The sequence below is a fragment of the Bos grunniens genome, chromosome 10 (assembly GCF_055505025.1).
Source record: "Bos grunniens cultivar Pamir isolate PY7600 chromosome 10, Bosgru_T2T1.0, whole genome shotgun sequence".
In the NCBI taxonomy this organism is placed as follows: domain Eukaryota; kingdom Metazoa; phylum Chordata; class Mammalia; order Artiodactyla; family Bovidae; genus Bos; species Bos grunniens.
In genome coordinates this window covers 65,535,882-65,552,277 of record NC_141174.1, presented here as the reverse complement: position 1 = coordinate 65,552,277, position 16,396 = coordinate 65,535,882, and the positions used below count along the sequence as shown (strand labels likewise).

Below are 16,396 nucleotides of genomic sequence, written 5' to 3'. Positions count from 1 at the left end.
GACGGAGGAGCCTGGTAGGCTGGTAGGCCTGGTAGGCAAAGAGTTGGACATGACCGAGCGACTTCCCTTTCAGTTTTCATTTTCATGCATTGGAGAAGGAAATGGCAACCCACTCCAGTGTTCTTGCCTGGAGAATCCCAGGGATGGGGGAGCCTGGTGGGCTGCCGTCTATGGGGTCGCACAGAGTCTGACACAACTGAAATGACGCAGCAGCAGCAGCAGCAGTAGTACAATGGTAGACAGCTTCCAAAGATGGCCACAACATTATTCCCCACCCCACGTTCTCTTTTGCTATGTGACTTTGTCACCACTGCCCATCAAAAGGTAGAGTCCGTCTCCGTGACCTGTTTTGACCAATAAAATACAATGGAAGTGACAATGCAATTTCGGAGGTCAGGCCTTAAAAAATCTGCAGCTTCGGCCTTTGCACAATGGGAACACTTCCTCTTAGAACCCAGACACATGGAGAGGCCAAAAGGAAAAAAACTGAGGGCACAGCTGAGCACCCAAACAACCAGCGCCATTTGACAGTCATGTTGGGCCCTCCAGGTCCAGCTGCCAATGAGGTATCCCAAGTGAGACCAGTTAAAGAACCAGGCAAATGAGCCCTTTTCAACCCAAAGAATTGTAAGAATCAATAAAATAACTGTTTCAAGTCAGGAATTTCACAATAGCTTGTTAAACAGCAAGAAATACCTGAAACAAGCATCTTTTTCTCTGTATCCCCAATTACAAATTAAGTTCCACAAGAACAAAGACTGTATACTTAATTCACTAGTACAGGTCTAACACTGAAAACAGTGTCTGGCATACTGCTGGCATTCCGTAATTATTTACTGAATTGTTCCAAACAGGATTATCTTGGGTTATTAAATATGAGTCAGAGATAACTGGATAAATAATGAGGTTTGGATTAAGACCAGAAGGGTCTCTACAACCCTCCAGCACTATCATACTTCCTTCCTGCATCTCTGCAAGGATGCCCTACCTGAGAATTTAATTCCACTCCCCAAGCAAACTTATTTTTCTCTCCACACATACAATACCAAACTCTATTTAATAGAGTTATTGGCATCCTCTCTGGGCTTTAAGTTCCTTATGGGACTTAAAACTGTGAGGTAATGAAGTTATAAACTACCCTAATTTAATCTGTAACGCCCTAGACAACATGGTGAAAGAACCAATGAAAAAGAAGCCTAAAGGTCCTCTACTTCTCTTGACACACAGTAGTTTCCTTCTATTGCAACCCACTCCATACCACTACTGAATGTCTGAAATAATTATACTCAATAACAAAGTATCAAAACAAAAACGTAGGATAAAATTGTGAACATTTGAGAAAGCTGAATGTCAACTAGCTATTAAAACAAAGAAATATACCATCATGGATAGATATAGTACTATTTATGCCTTCAATATTACTAATTTATCCTAAATCTCAAAATTAACACAAACCACTCTAGTGCTAAGTGTCAAAGCATAATTCAGTTCAGCAGCTCAGTTGTGTCTGACTCTTTACAACCCCATGAATCACAGCACGCCAGGCCGCCCTGTCCATCACCATCTCCCGGAGTTTACTCAAACTCACATCCATTGAGTCGGTGATGCCATTCAGCCATCTCATCCTCTGTCATCCCCTTTTCCTCCTGCCTCCAATCCCCCCCAGCATCAGAGTCTTTTCCAATGAGTCAACTCTTTGCATGAGGTGGCCAAAGTACTGGAGTTTCAGCTTGAGCATCATTCCTTCCAAAGAACACCCAGGACTGATCTCCTTTAGAATGAACTGGTTGGATCTCCTTGCAGTTCAAGGGACTCTCAAGAGTCTTCTCCAACACCACAGTTCAAAAGCATCAATTCTTTGGCGTTCAGCTTTCTTCACAGTCCAACTCTCACATCCATACATGACCACTGGAAAAACCACAGCCTTGACTAGATGGACCTTTGTTGGCAAAGTAATGTCTCTGCTTTTCAATATGCTATCTAGGTTGGTCATAACTTTTCTTCCAAGGAGTAAGTGTCTTTTAATTTCATGGCTGCAATCACCACCTGCAGTGATTTTGGAGCCCCCAAAAATAAAGTCTGACACTGTTTCCCCATTTATTTCCTGTGAAGTGATGGGACCAGATGCCATGATCTTAGTCGTCTGAATGTTGAGCTTTAAGCCCAGTTTTTCACTCTCCTCTTTCACTTTCATCAAGAGGCTTTTTAGTTCCTCTTCACTTTCTGCCGTAAGGGTGGTATCATCTGCATATCTGAGGTTATTGATATTTCTCTCGGCAATCTTGATTCCAGCTTGTGCTTCTTCCAGCCCAGCATTTCTCATGATGTACTCTGCATATAAGTTAAATAAGCAGGGTGACAATATACAGCCTTGACGTACTCCTTTTCCTATTTGGAACCAGTCCATTGTTCCATGTCCAGTTCTAACTGTTGCTTCCTGACCTGCATATAGGTTTCCCAAGATCATAGTTATTCTTCTAATTCTTAACATTTACTTTAACTTTAATTAGTATTTACAAGCACTATTTTGTTATTTCGTTCAGCAAGCATTGTTCTAGGATTTGCATAAACAGTGATAAAGATGATCTAGCCAGAAATGTTTTTAATACTGCTTCAAATTATTACCCATTAAAGCAAAACAGAAACTTGGAAGCAATAAAATCCATGAAAAAAATTTTCTGGCACAAGCAACAGTTCATTTTCCTTTTTAAGAGCTTCACGTTTCTAACTTGCATAGATTAAGTTTCATTTTTGTAAAAATTGCAACTTTCATAAAGAAGCAAAAAAGTGTAAACTGCTAACAAAGTATTTAATTACTAAGAAGGACCTTGTATTTAAAAACACGGAGTTGATGTGCTGCTGCTAAGTCGGTTCAGTCGTGTCTGACTCTGTGTGACCCCATAGATGGCAGCCCACCAGGCTCCGCCATCCCTGGGATTCTCCAGGCAAGAACACTGGAGTGGGTTGCCATTTCCTTCTCCAATGCATGAAAGTGAAAAGTGAAAGTGAAGTCGCTCAGTCGTGTCCGACTCTGTGACCCCATGGACTGCAGCCTACCAGGCTCCTCTGTCCATGGGATTTTCCAGGCCAAGAGTCCTAGAGTGGGCTGCCATTGTCTTCTCCAGAGTTGATATGATTCCAGCTAAAAAGACAAAAGCATTTTAATTTGCACATCCCTAACCTGGATAAAAATATAATTTCCATTACAGTTTCTAAAATACTGAAATTAACTCACAGCCTTCCATTTGGGAACCACTGTGGAGAAAGCAATGGCACCCCACTCCAGGACTCTTGCCTGGAGAATCCCAGGGACGGGGGAGCCTGGTAGGCTGCAGTCCATGGGATCGCAAAGAGTCGGACACAACTGAGCAACTTCACTTTCTCTTTTCACTTTCATGCATTGGAGAAGGAAATGGCAACCCACTCCAGTGTTCTTGCTTGGAGAATCCCAGGGATGGCGGAGCCTGGTGGGCTGCCATCTATGGGGTTTCACAGAGTCGGACAAGACTGAAGCGACTTAGCAGCAGCAGCAGCTCTCTTTAAAGGGCTTAACAAGGATTAGAAGCCAAGGAAATAGAAACCATCCAACTCTGCAATCTCAAAATGCTTGAGAAGTTACATTATACAGGTCAAGTAAGTGTGAATAAACAACTGCTGTCCTCACTTGGACCACCTTATATTTCCCCATATCACTTAAATATATTATGTAATCTTTCAAATTTTCTCCAATTATGAGAATTACCTGAAATATTTCTTAGTCATAAGTTTAAAAATTTAAAAAAATCCACTTTGGCCACCTCATGTGAAGAGTTGACTCACTGGAAAAGACTCTGATGCTGGGAGGGATTGGGGGCAGGAGGAGGAGGAGACGACAGAGGGTGAGATGGCTGGATGGCATCACTGACTCGATGGACGTGAGTCTGAGTGAACTCCGGGAGTTGGTGATGGACAGGGAGGCCTGGCGTGCTGTGATTCGTGGGGTCGCAGAGTCCGACAGGACTGAGTGACTGATCTGATCTGATCTATGTTACCTTTTCTCAACATCTTGATTACTATCCTAATACAATTATCATTCCCATAGGCAAAAACATATTAGATTCTTTCCTTTCAGTTTCTCATATTTAGTCAACAAATCCTGACAGATTTCAATTTTTAAATTTTTGTTATATACTCTTCAATGTGATAAACCTGTGTGAACTTATTTCTATTCTTCTCCCTTCCCCCAACTGCTATACTCACTAACATTTCCTGCCCTAACTCCTGCTCCCAATATATGAACAAGTTTTAAATCAAAGCAGTTCATTAGAATCACCTACATAGCTTATCAATAAAAAGAAATATAGCTGTTAAGGCAGAGCAGAACTATTACTGCATTAGAGTCTCCAGACATTCCATTCTGCACTTCCCCATGCTCTCCCCATCCTTCTACTAGTCACTCAAAAGTGACTTAAACTGGTAAGCAAGTCAGCCTTTAAGTAATCACTATCTCATAACACTGTAGTCCATCTCAAACATCAGTATCAGATTATTCCTCTATATATTTATGAAACTCAAGGCTGGAAAACATCATTTAGTATCAAAGAACTTTATCTGAAATATTTTCACATTATTCCATTTAACTGTTTAAAAAAACCTGCTGTGTAAGTAATAACAGGTTGTTTGATGGTGGGTATGTCTGATCTCCCTGACCTTACCATGAGGAAGGAATCTGTCTTTTCATATACCTATAAATATAGGTTACAATTAAGCACAGTAGTACTTAAGATATTTCAACTTTGATATAAAGCCAAATGACAATACTACACTGTAAAATGCTGAAGATCAAAAGTGTAATTATTGGTCTCTTGGGATAGGGGGACTGGAGCTCAAGTTAGAATCCCTTTTCTGAATTCCATAGATAACTTTCTGCATCTCCCCATTAACCCCAAAAGAAAACTAACGGACTTCTGGTGATCAAGACAGAATAACAGAGAGACAGTGTTCTGTGACAGAACAAGTTTCTGCCATTACCCCTAGGTTGGCCAGTTTACAGATCAAAGATGTGACTGGCACTTCCGAAAAGTCCTCACTTTGTTGAGTAGGACTCCCCAGAAAGTTTCAAGGCTCCTAGCTAAGGAAGGGTTTTAGTAAGCTGACAAGAAAGGTCAGGAAGTATTTGGGGGCACAGGAACCTATAACCACAACTTTCAAAGGCTGTCCTATTTACTAGGTCTGAGTTCTAGCTGGCTCTTGTTTCCCAAGGTTAAGTGACTAGTGGTTTCCTGAATCCAGTATATTTGATGGAGCATAAGCTCATAAGAATTTACTAGCATTCTTATATTATCTACCCTAACACAACACACAGCAGGAAAAGATATATATATATATATATATATATCTCAACCACTCTTTATTAGAAAACACAGGGTTAAAACAAAAACAGGAAGTTAAGGCTGTTACCCAGGAAAAGTGATTCAAAGTCAAGCATCCTATTAATGAAGCTGTTCAGATTGCCTATCACCGGGCAAGAAAATGGACAGGACAGACCACAATCTGATTCTTTATCTCAGAATCAGAACTATGATCAGATTCCAATACTTGTCAGTTCTGGAACTTGGAAGTATTATGTCCTAGAGGGAAAAATAACTGAGAAAGAAAACGGGGAAACGTCAACTCTAACAAAGTAATAAAAATGCTATCTAAAGTTACCATCACGTAACAGAGTAGGTCATAAGATAACTTATACAAACACTGTTTTAAAAGTTTAACTGGGTGGCTTGTTGCATTTATTTAATAGTTTTAAAAGTTTTCTTTTCAGCCCACCTGGGCTTCCCAGGCAGCACATTGGTAAAGAATCCACCTGCCAACAGAGGCAATGTGGGTTTGACCCCTAGGTGGGGGAAGATCCCCTGGAGGAGGAAATGGCAACCCACTCCAGTATTCTTGCCTGGAAAATTCTATGGACACAGGAGGCTGATGGGCTACAGTCCATGGGATTGCAAAGAGTTGGACATGACTGAGGGACTAACATTTAAAAAGTTTGCATTCCTGTATTCATCATTTATATATATATACACACACATATATAATATATATTATATATATAATATATATATAATAATATAATGTAATATATATACATATATTATATATATGTATATATATCTCTCTCTCTCAAAGCAACCCAAAAGATCCACAAAGCAATTTAAAGTTCTATAACATGAATTATAATAACTGCAAGCTGAGGGAGCCTTGATAATTGTTTACCATTCTTCTCAAAAAGCTTTGTTGTTCTCCATGCATCTTATTGCTAACGGTTCATTCAATAATTTTCATCCACTTTATACAAGTATGATTATAACAGCAATTGTTTTCATAATTCTTCTTACAAAATCTTTTAAGTTAATGGATGATCATACGACAATATTGGTGTAATGTGTAATACAGTAAAGCATTCACTTTTGTAGTTTTAATTGATGTTAATAGCTTTCTAAATGCCTTTGTCTGGTATTTTAAAAAATGATTAAGTCTCTGAAAAGGTCACCATATATTTTAGTATATTTTAAGAAGGCGTCCCTGGTGGCTCAGAGGTTAAAGCGTCTGCCTGCAATGTGGGAGACCCGGGTTCGATCCCTGGGTTGGGAAGATTCCCTGGAGAAGGAAATGGCAACCCACTCCAGTATTCTTGCCTGGAGAATCCCATGGACGGAGGAGCCTGGTGGGCTACAGTCCATGGGGTCGCAAAGAGTCGTCAGACACGACTGAGTGACTTCACTTTCAAAGCAGTGGTTTAAAGGGTTTCCCCAAGTGGAGCTAGTTGTGAAGAATCCACCTGCCAATGTAGGAGATAATAAGAGGTGCAGGATTGATTCCTGGGTCGGGAAGATCCCCTGGAGAAGGGAATGGCTACCCACTCTAGTATTCTTGCCCAGAGAATCCCAGGGACAGAGAAGCCTGACTAGTCCAAAGGATTGCACAGAGTCAGATACCACTGGAGCGACTTAGCAGGAACACACAAAGTAGTGGTATCTGCAAATTTAGTTTACTAAAAGTTCACATGCATTCTGGAATGAGGCAATGACATATCCAAAATCTCAGCAATGTAGTAAAAAATATGTTTAGACAAAAATTAGCTGCTGTTCAAAAGTACAGTATTCCAAGAGCTTGAAAAATTTTCCAGGCTCAAACTTAGCTTAAAAGTATCAGCCTAAAAAGAATACCTGTATAATATATCCTCCTAAGTGGTCTAACTGGTTCCAAATAGGAAAAGGAGTACGTCAAAGCTGTATATTGTCACCCACCTTATTTAACTTATATGCAGAATATATCATGAGAAACGCTGGGCTAGAAGAAGCACAAGCTGGAATCAAGATTGCCGGGAGAAATATCAATAATCTCAGACACACCACCCTTATGGGTGAAAGAGGAAAAAGAAAGTGAAGTGAAGAGAAAAAAAGAAAGAAGTGAAAGAAAGTGAAGAGGAACTAAAAAGCCTCTTGATGAAAGTTAAAGAGAGTGAAAAAGTAGGCTTAAAGCTCAACATTCAGACGACTAAGATCATGGCATCTAGTCCCATCACTGCATGGGAAATAGATGAGGAAACAGTGCAAACAGTGCTGACTTTATTTTTGGGGGCTCCAAAATCACAGCAGACGGTGGCTGCAGCCATGAAATTAAAAGACGCTTACTTCTTGGGAGGAAAGTTATGACCAAGCTCAATAGCATATTCAAAAGCAGAGACATTGCTTTGCCAACAAAGGTCCGTCTAGTCAAGGCTATGGTTTTTCCAGTGGTCATGTATGGATGTGAGAGTTGGACTGTGAAGAAAGCTGAGCACCAAAAAATTGATGCTTTTGAACTGTGGTGTTGGAGAAGACTCTTGAGAGTCCCTTGGACTGCAAGGAGATCCAACCAGTCCATTCTAAAGGAGATCAGTCCTGGGTGTTCTTTGGAAGGAATGATGCTCAAGCTGAAACTCCAGTACTTTGGCCACCTCACTCGAAGAGTTGACTCATTGGAAGACTGATGCTCGGAGGGATTGGGGCAAGAGGAGAAGGGGACGACAGAGGATGAGATGGCTGGATGGCATCACCAACTCCATGGATGTGAGTTTGAGTAAACTCCGGGAGATGGTGATGGACAGGGCGGCCTGGCGTGCTGTGATTCATGGGGTTGCAAAGAGTTGGACACGACTGAGCGACTGAACTGAACTGAAGGATCAATCAGAGATCTGGATAACTGTATTACTCTCATTGAGTCATGAAGAAAAAAGAAGAGAAAAAAAGTAACTTCTAGATTTAAAAAGACTTCAAGAGATCTAACAGTCAAACTCAGTGCATAGACACATCAAAAATTGCAAAAACAAGAAAACGGGATAATTTGGGGAAATTTTTAAAAAGGATCAAATATTAGATAACATAAACTGTTGTTCAGTGTGATTATTATACAGGGTTACACAGAAAAAATTTTCTTTTCATTAGAGACACATATTAAAGTATTTAGGGTGAAATATCAGGAATAAAAATAACAAATACAGCAAACTATTAAGGAATTTTAAAACCTGAGTGATCAATTTACAGGGAGTTCAAAATAGTATTTTCCCTACTTTTCTGGATGCTTAAAAGTTTTCACAATAAAAAAATAAAACAAAAAAAGCTTACAGAGAAAACTATTCCTCTCCCACTCCTTTTTCCTAGCCACCTCCACTTTATCACTGTTTCTTATGTATTCTAACAGAGATATTCTATGCATATATATACGTACAATAATCACCATTCACAGTTCTCCCTTTTTAAATATCTTCCTTTTAATCAAAGCAATTGGTTTTGAACTAACCTGATCAGACTCTACACCTCCTAACTCCTTCCAAGCCACTTTAAAACCATCTAGTACCTTTAATTAAGGCTATCATTTTCTAGACTAAATAGTTAACTCTAGAAACTGTAACTGTAGTATAGCTGCTTCTCAACAAAAGTGCTTAACAATATCTAACTTGATGTAACATGGGGAAAATTACCTTTCCATCCTATTTGAATTTCACCACTTCCCCAGCTAGGTTAGGCAAATTATCATCAAACTTTCCGTGACGTTATCTGAAATGTGCGCCAAAAAAAACACAACTTCCATTATAATATGTCATTAATTTTTTGTGACAGACCTGAGTGTATCTGGCACATGTGTAGTAGGTGCTAGATAAAACCTAACTGAACCTAATTATTATCTTCTATTGTTTCACTAACTTGAGACCAGGGCTCAAAACAAATTTTAAGATTTTCCAAGGGACTTAGAATAGTATTAGGCTCTTAGTAAGTGTTCAAAAGATATTCTGCCTTGAGTAAATCTGATATAAAACATTATGGTGGATAAAGACATTTGCTAGATTAAGAGAACTTTCCTTAACTACCATGGAGTTCCAAATTGTTAAAAGCCATGGGAATAAACTTCCAACAAGACGGCTTAATCTGATTCTCAAAGATGATTAAATTGAGCAGACTGAAGGGGGAGTGGCGTGCAAAGCATTTCCTCTTCATAATTATGCACTGAGATTCGGACTAAATGTTAAATTGACATATAGTAAGCTCTTCTTAATTAGTAGCTATTAAGACGCATCCCACCAGAAGTCCCAAGGAAGAAAAAGAACAGAAGCTGTCTGTCACAAGAGGTCGAAAGGTGTCCGCGGCGTGAGGCCCGTAGGCCTTTAAGGGGTACCTGGGTCTATGTATGGGCTCCCTGTTGCCCTCGGGGGTGAAAGTCAGCGACCTCCCCGAAAGGTCAAGCCTCTGGAGCCACGTTTCCCGCCGGAGCTGGGAGCAGAGCCGGAACGCCCCCGCGAGACACTGTATCCCGAGGCCAGAAGCACCGCCTGCCCGTAATCCCGCGCGACCCCTTCAAGAACGACCCGCAGCCCCCGCGCCGCAGTCCTCAGGCGCAGAGACCGGCCGCTTCCTGCACCCCCACAGCCTCCCTACAGTGGCAGACCACCAGGTCCCTGGGGTTCCGATACGCCTCGGCGCCGCCCGGCCCTTTGATACTCACACTCACAGCCGACCCCTCTTACTCCATCAGGCCGCCGAGGCGCCGGCGAGGGACCCCATTCACGCCCCAGCCACCCCCTTCAGCTTTGGGTCCGGCGCCCCGCTCCGAACCCGCTCCCCACCGGGAACCTCCGCCGCCGCCGCCGCCAGAGCGCAGGCGCACAGAGCTTCCGTCGCGCTCACTTTTATCCCCGCCTCGCTGCGGTCCGCCTTTCTCAACAACCTAGCTTTATTTGAACACACGAGAGTGAACAACGGACACAGAGGAACGAGACTTTACTTCAAAAGAATGGAAGATCACAAGGCAGACCAGCCGGCAGAAGAATTATCCCGCTGCACCGGACTCTGCTGTAACGCTGTAACCAGCCTCCCTCCTTTCTTTTCCATTCTTTTTGCTTTTTTTAGGCTTCCCTCTTGCTCCTATTTTCTTCCTAAGTTCTCACCGTTCTCCTAGGCAGTGGCAACTGTTGTGGCTAAATTTCCAATCACTCTTTCCTTGTAAAATTTACTGAAGCTTATTGAAAGATGCAAGAGCTTCAGAACAGACAGTCCCGAGTTCAAATCTTGACTTGCTGCTGCTGCTGCTAAGTCGCTTTAGTCGTGTCCGACTCTGTGCGACCCCATAGACGGCAGCCCAGCAGGCTCCCGCGTCCCTGGGATTCTCCAGGCAAGAACCCTGGAGTGGGTTGCCATTTCCTTCTCCAGTGCATGAAAAGTGAAAGTGAAGTCGCTCAGTCGTGTCCGACTTTTAGCGACCCCATGGACTGCAGCGCACCAGGCTCCTCCGTCCATGGGATTTTCCAGGCAAGAGTACTGGAGTGGGGTGCCATTGCCTTCAGTTCAGTTCAGTTTAGTCGCTCAGTCGTGTCCGACTCTTTGCGACCCCATGAATTGCAGCATGCCAAGGCCTCCCTGTCCATCACCAACTCCCGGAGTTCACTCAAACTCATGTCCATCGAGTCGGTGATGCCATCCAACCATCTCATCCTCTGTCGTCCCCTTCTCCTGCCCCCAATTCCTCCCAGCATCAGAGTCTTTTCCAATGAGTCAACTCTTCGTGTGAGGTGGCCAGAGTACTGGAGTTTCAGCTTTAGCATCATTCCTTCCAAAGAACACCCAGGACTGATCTCCTTTAGAATGGACTGGTTGGATCTCCTTGCAGTCCAAGGGACTCTCAAGAGTCTTCTCCAACACTCAGTTCAAAAGTATCAATTTTTTGGTGCTCAGCTTTCTTCACAGTCCAACTCTCACATCCATACATGACCACTGGAAAAACCATAGCCTTGACTAGACGGACCTTTGTTGGCAAAGTAATGTCTCTGCTTTTGAATATGCTATCTAGGTTGGTCATAACTTTCCTTCCAAGGAGTAAGCGTCTTTTAATTTCATGGCTGCAGTCACCATCTGCAGTGATTTTGGAGCCCCCCAAAATAAAGTCTGACACTGTTTCCACTGTTTCCCCATCTATTTCCCATGAAGTGATGGGACCAAATGCCATGATCTTAGTTGTCTGAATGTTGAGCTTTAAGCCAACTTCTTTGCTCTCCTCTTTCACTTTCATCAAGAGGCTTTTGAGTTCCTCTTCACTTTCTGCCGCCATTGCCTTAAGTACTAGTAATTTGTGATGTTGGGAAAATTACAAGTTTTATTGAAACTTACTTCCCTCAGAGTTAAAATTCAGATAGATACCGCAATCTCTCAGGGTGTTGCTGAGATTAAATGACATAATGTAAGTCAAGTGCCTGTCGGTAAAGCAGATAATTCGTGCTGTCTATCATAAAGCAGTGGAGAAGGCAATGGCACCCCACTCCAGTACTCTTGCCTGGAAAATCCCGTGGATGGAGGAGCCTGGTAGGCTGCAGTCCATGGGGTCACTAAGAGTCAGACACGACTGAGCAACTTCCCTTTCACTTTTCACTTTCATGCATTGGAGAAGGAAATGGCAACCCACTCCCGTGTTCTTGCCTGGAGAATCCCAAGGCCGGCGGAGCCTGGTGGGCTTCTGTCCATGGGGTCGCACAAAGTCGGACATGACTGAAGCAACTTAGCATCATAAAGCAGATAATCCATTAACACCAATAATTATATTCTTATTAGTACTTGATTTATTTATATTCATTAAATTTAGCCCATGACCATTCCCTCAGATCATCTTTTAGTGACTAAAACTACTCAGATAAACCAAGTTACATTAAAGTTGATAAATTATTGAACTTCTAACATTGCTTGTTTAACAAGACCTTCAATGCCTCAAATGAAAGTAATCAGCTCCCTCCATCTATATGTAAATCCAGATTGGCTTCTGGAGGATTAAAGAATTTATTCCCATTCTGTACTTGTGACATCACAAGTCTTTGAAACACCAAGGTGTGGGGTATGCAGCGCATTCCTCTTTTAAAGGCATGCAATGGAAGAACTGTTTTACCTTATAAGCTCAGGGCCATGGTCCAAGGGAAAGCTTGTAGAAGACCAAGGTCAGCTGTTGGTGAGCATCAAGGTAATCCCAGATGAGGGTTTTTCAACCTTGGCTCTGTTGACAAGAGAAAACTCTTGTGCTGTCCTGCTCTAGAGCCCAGGAGCTGCAACTACTGAGCCCACGTACTACAGCTACTGAGGCCAGCATGCGTAGGGCCCATGCTCCACAGCAAAAGAAGCCACGGCAATGAGAAGCCCATGCACCACAACTAACCCCCACTCTGCAACTAGAGAAAAGTTCACACAGCATCAAAGACCCAGCAAGTCACAAATTAATTAATTTAAAAAAAATCTTCCAGCTAATGCAGGAGACACAAGAGACATGGGTTCCATCCCTGGGTTGGGAAGATCCCGTGGAGGAGGAAATGGCAGCCCACTCCAGTATTCTTGCCTGTGAAATCTGATGGACAGAGGAGCCCAGTGGGTTACAGTATATGGGATCACAAAAGAATCGGACATGGCTTAGGGACTAAAGCACAACCATACAGGCCCTCAAAACCAGTTACCACTCATACTACTATTCCCTGCTCGACTTGCTCCATCAGTTTCTACAACAATATTTCAAATCTTCTTCACTTTCTTTAAAACTCCTAACTCTATCAGTAGATGACTTTGTCTCCTACTTCACAGAGAAAATAAGAGGCCAGCAGATAAGAAGTTCTTTAACTTCCTGTTACTAAACATACAGATTTACAAATACTTCCTGTCATTCAAATTGAGGAGATATCTTCTCTCTCTTGTTTCCAAGACCTTTCCTTCCCTCAGTACTTTGGACTGCCTCTACTCTTACCCACTCAGGATCTACTGACTAGTGCTTCTCTTTAAAACTACTTTTTTTCTCAGTTGTATCTTACCTAGCATGCTTAAATTTTTCCTGTCTTAATTCTAATAGCAACCAAAAAAGCAGAAACAAAAAACTTGAACACTTGTCCTCTTCCCCCATTCCCCTCAAGACCATACTTTCCAAAAGCATTCTACAACTTGTCCCCATTTCTGCATCTCCTCTCTCCAAACTACTGCAATCTATCTTTAACTTGTCATTTCATCACATAGCTTTCACTAAGATCACCAATGACCTCTGTGGTGGTATTTCTCAGATTACATCTTCCTTGACTCCTTAGGAATAGACAACTCCTTTGAAACTCCTTTTATTTCCAGCACTGTGCTGTATTCTCAGGGGAGCCTGGAGCAGTTTCCTGATCTGCTTTTAAACCTTTCAATATTCTCAGTGATCATGGTAAAGTGTAGGCTAACTTCCAAAAGTACAAGATTTTCCAAGACTTGGCCATTGCCAACTTTAAGAACTCATTTCCCACTTCACCGGAAGATATGAGGAGCTTTAAGCCTCTAAATAGATGAACTACAAGGAAACTTCCAGAAGGCGCTATGGTCTTCTTGGACTCTCCAATGACCACAGTCTGGAAACCTTTATCTCCCTCCCGTACCTCCGGTGCAACTCCTACTTATCCTTCATGACTTCAAAACTCACTTCCTCCGGGCACCCTTTCTGATACCCTGAGAATAAAGCTCTTAGTTCATTGTGCGCCAGCGGCGCCTCGGATGTTCTGTATGCCAAGTTCTATATTCTGTCCACTATGTTTACATATCTATCTCCCAGTATAGAGAGAGGTCAGGGAAGGCATTCCTTTCGCAGCCTTTTCCTCAGCATTCATCCCGCACAAGGCCAGGCACATGGGTTGCCCTCAGTGAAAATTTGTTGTCTGAACACCGCCCACCTTTGGGTAATACTCGAATTATCCGGTAAACGGCTGAGTCCCAGGGCTCTCCGCCTGCGTGGCAGGGAGATTTAAAGCCCTCGCACGGTGATTGGCTCCAGCCTCAGGGGTGTGTCCGGGCTCGCCGCGCCGGGGAAGTGCGCAGGCGCGCAGGTCTGGCGAGCGCAGGCGCAAGAAGGGCGCAGCTGGGAGTTCGGCCTGCGGGTGTCCGAGCTGTAGCGGCCGGAGAGGAGTGGCTGGACCTCTGCTTGGTGAGTCTCCAGGAGTAGGGATGAGTGAGCTGGCCGGGGAGAAGATTGGGATCATAATCCCAAGGAGAAAGAGTGTATCGTGACGGTTGAAAAGTTGGTGAGGTCGGGCTTGAGGGGAGGAGGTGGCGCTCTGACCGGGACTGGGCAGGTCCGGCCCTGATCGAGGACGCTGGACGCCGAGAGACTTATCAAGCGGCCAGAGGAGGAAGGGTGGAGGGATGATGGTTCTCTAGACTCTTCCTAGAAACCTAGCAGAGGTAAACTCCCACTCTCTAACTTCCCACCCTCACGGTGTTGCTGCGGTTGGGATTGTATGGTGGCTCCAGTGATCAGAGAAACTCTGAACTAGTTGTTTGAAGGAGGGTTCCGCGGTTCATAGCATTGGAGAGTCCATTCTGTCCAGGGAAGTCCAGTTTTACATTGCGGCTTTACTGAAGATACACGAAGGAAAAGGTCGGTAAAAGATCGAATTCTACAGGGTAAGCGGGGCGGGGGAAAGTCCTGGAAAGTGTTTCACATGGGACTTTTTCTCATCGTTAGTGACCACAATGCAAAGAAAGGCAGATGGGAGTTAGAGGAAACCGAAATTCGTCAAAGTTGGAAAAAGAAGATGAGAAAGGAGTATTAACTTACATCTCTCGGGGAAGGGTGGGGGCAATTGGGAGAGGACAGTATGGAAATTGGCAGCTTCTGACAGTGATCCCTCAGCACTGTGAAAATACTGTAGCCTGTTAGTAGCAGATACTTTAAGAATCGGGAGTGATATTACTCCATCTGCCGTGGTGCCCTTAAGATCGGTTTTCAGATGTCCCAGTGAGATACTGCAAGTATGGCATAGAAATGGTTCTTCCACTTTCTTGTCTTGCCTGGAAATTCTTGAGACATCATTAGCAAGAAATACTTTGACATCTCATCTTGAAACATTTCATAGTAAAAATTTTAAATATTACTGTTTCTGCCGCCAGCAAAGTTGATGCCAAGGCATGCAGTGATCACCTGTCATTCATTCCTTTGGCGAGAGGTAATGAGAAAAAACACATTCATGTAAATAATTAGGCGAAAACCCTTTTATTACTCTGCTCCTTTGACAGGTTATGTGAAAGTAAATAAAATGATCATATAATTTAACCTACAACTTAAATGTTTATCAGTGTTGCTAGAGTTCTTTTTTTAGATGCTTATGGTATGTGAATATGCACTAGAAAATTGCTTTTGTCTTAGTTCCAGAGTAGGAATGATTTATTTGTGCCATTATTTTTTTTTAACAATATTTACACTCTTTCCTGTAAACAGTAAAATTTCTGTATGCATCTTAGTGTTTGTTTCTTTTACTCCAAATCAACTTTAGTAACAAGCTCACTGAACTACAGATCACATCTTTTCTAATCATTGGGAACAATACCTTGAGCAAACAAACAGGCCCTGTTGCTCATGGGACAGTTATGGTGCTTCACTTGCTTTGAACCATTTGTTTTTTGTTGTTTAGGTCACTAAGTCATGTTGAACTCTTTTGCGACCCCATAGATTGTAACCTGCCAGGTTCCTCTGCCCAAGAATTTCCCAGGCAAAAATACTAGAGTGGGTTGCCATTTTCTTCTCCAGGGGATCTTCTTGAGCTAGGGATCTAACTCACATCTCTTTTGTTTGCAGGCAGATTGTTTACCACTGAGCCACCAGGGAAGCCCATGAACTATACCGCCATCATAAATTTTGCATTTTAGAAGTTTTACTTTAAATTTTAATAGACTTTTAAAAAACATTACCCTCTTCCAAGGTGATAATCTGTGAAATCATGGTTTAGCTATATTTTATACCTTTTCTGGTACACATTATAATATGTAGCTATTAAGTACATAAGCATTGCTTATATAACAAAATCATTTCTTTTCAGCTTTAGTGTATTTTTTAAAATATTTTTTAA

General features: G+C 42.5%; 2 protein-coding genes across 12 annotated transcripts in view; one reads left to right on the top strand and one right to left on the bottom strand.

Moving 5' to 3' along the window:
* The window catches only part of ZNF106 (zinc finger protein 106), a 53,807-nt gene extending 43,633 nt beyond the window's left edge, over positions 1-10,174 (bottom strand). For 6 of the 7 annotated variants that reach the window (XM_086321669.1, XM_086321671.1, XM_086321673.1 and 3 more), the window contains exon 1: positions 10,015-10,174. The gene's annotated coding sequence lies outside the window, so the exon portion shown is untranslated. Of the gene's footprint in view, positions 1-8,995; positions 9,072-10,014 lie in introns of all 7 variants that reach the window. The other variant, XM_086321670.1, reaches the window with a different exon arrangement.
* A 4,210-nt stretch (positions 10,175-14,384) lies between these two features.
* Positions 14,385-16,396, top strand: part of SNAP23 (synaptosome associated protein 23) — a 45,424-nt gene continuing 43,412 nt past the window's right edge. For 4 of the 5 annotated variants that reach the window (XM_086321769.1, XM_086321767.1, XM_086321768.1 and 1 more), the window contains exon 1: positions 14,385-14,475. The gene's annotated coding sequence lies outside the window, so the exon portion shown is untranslated. Of the gene's footprint in view, positions 14,733-16,396 lie in introns of all 5 variants that reach the window. The other variant, XM_086321770.1, reaches the window with a different exon arrangement.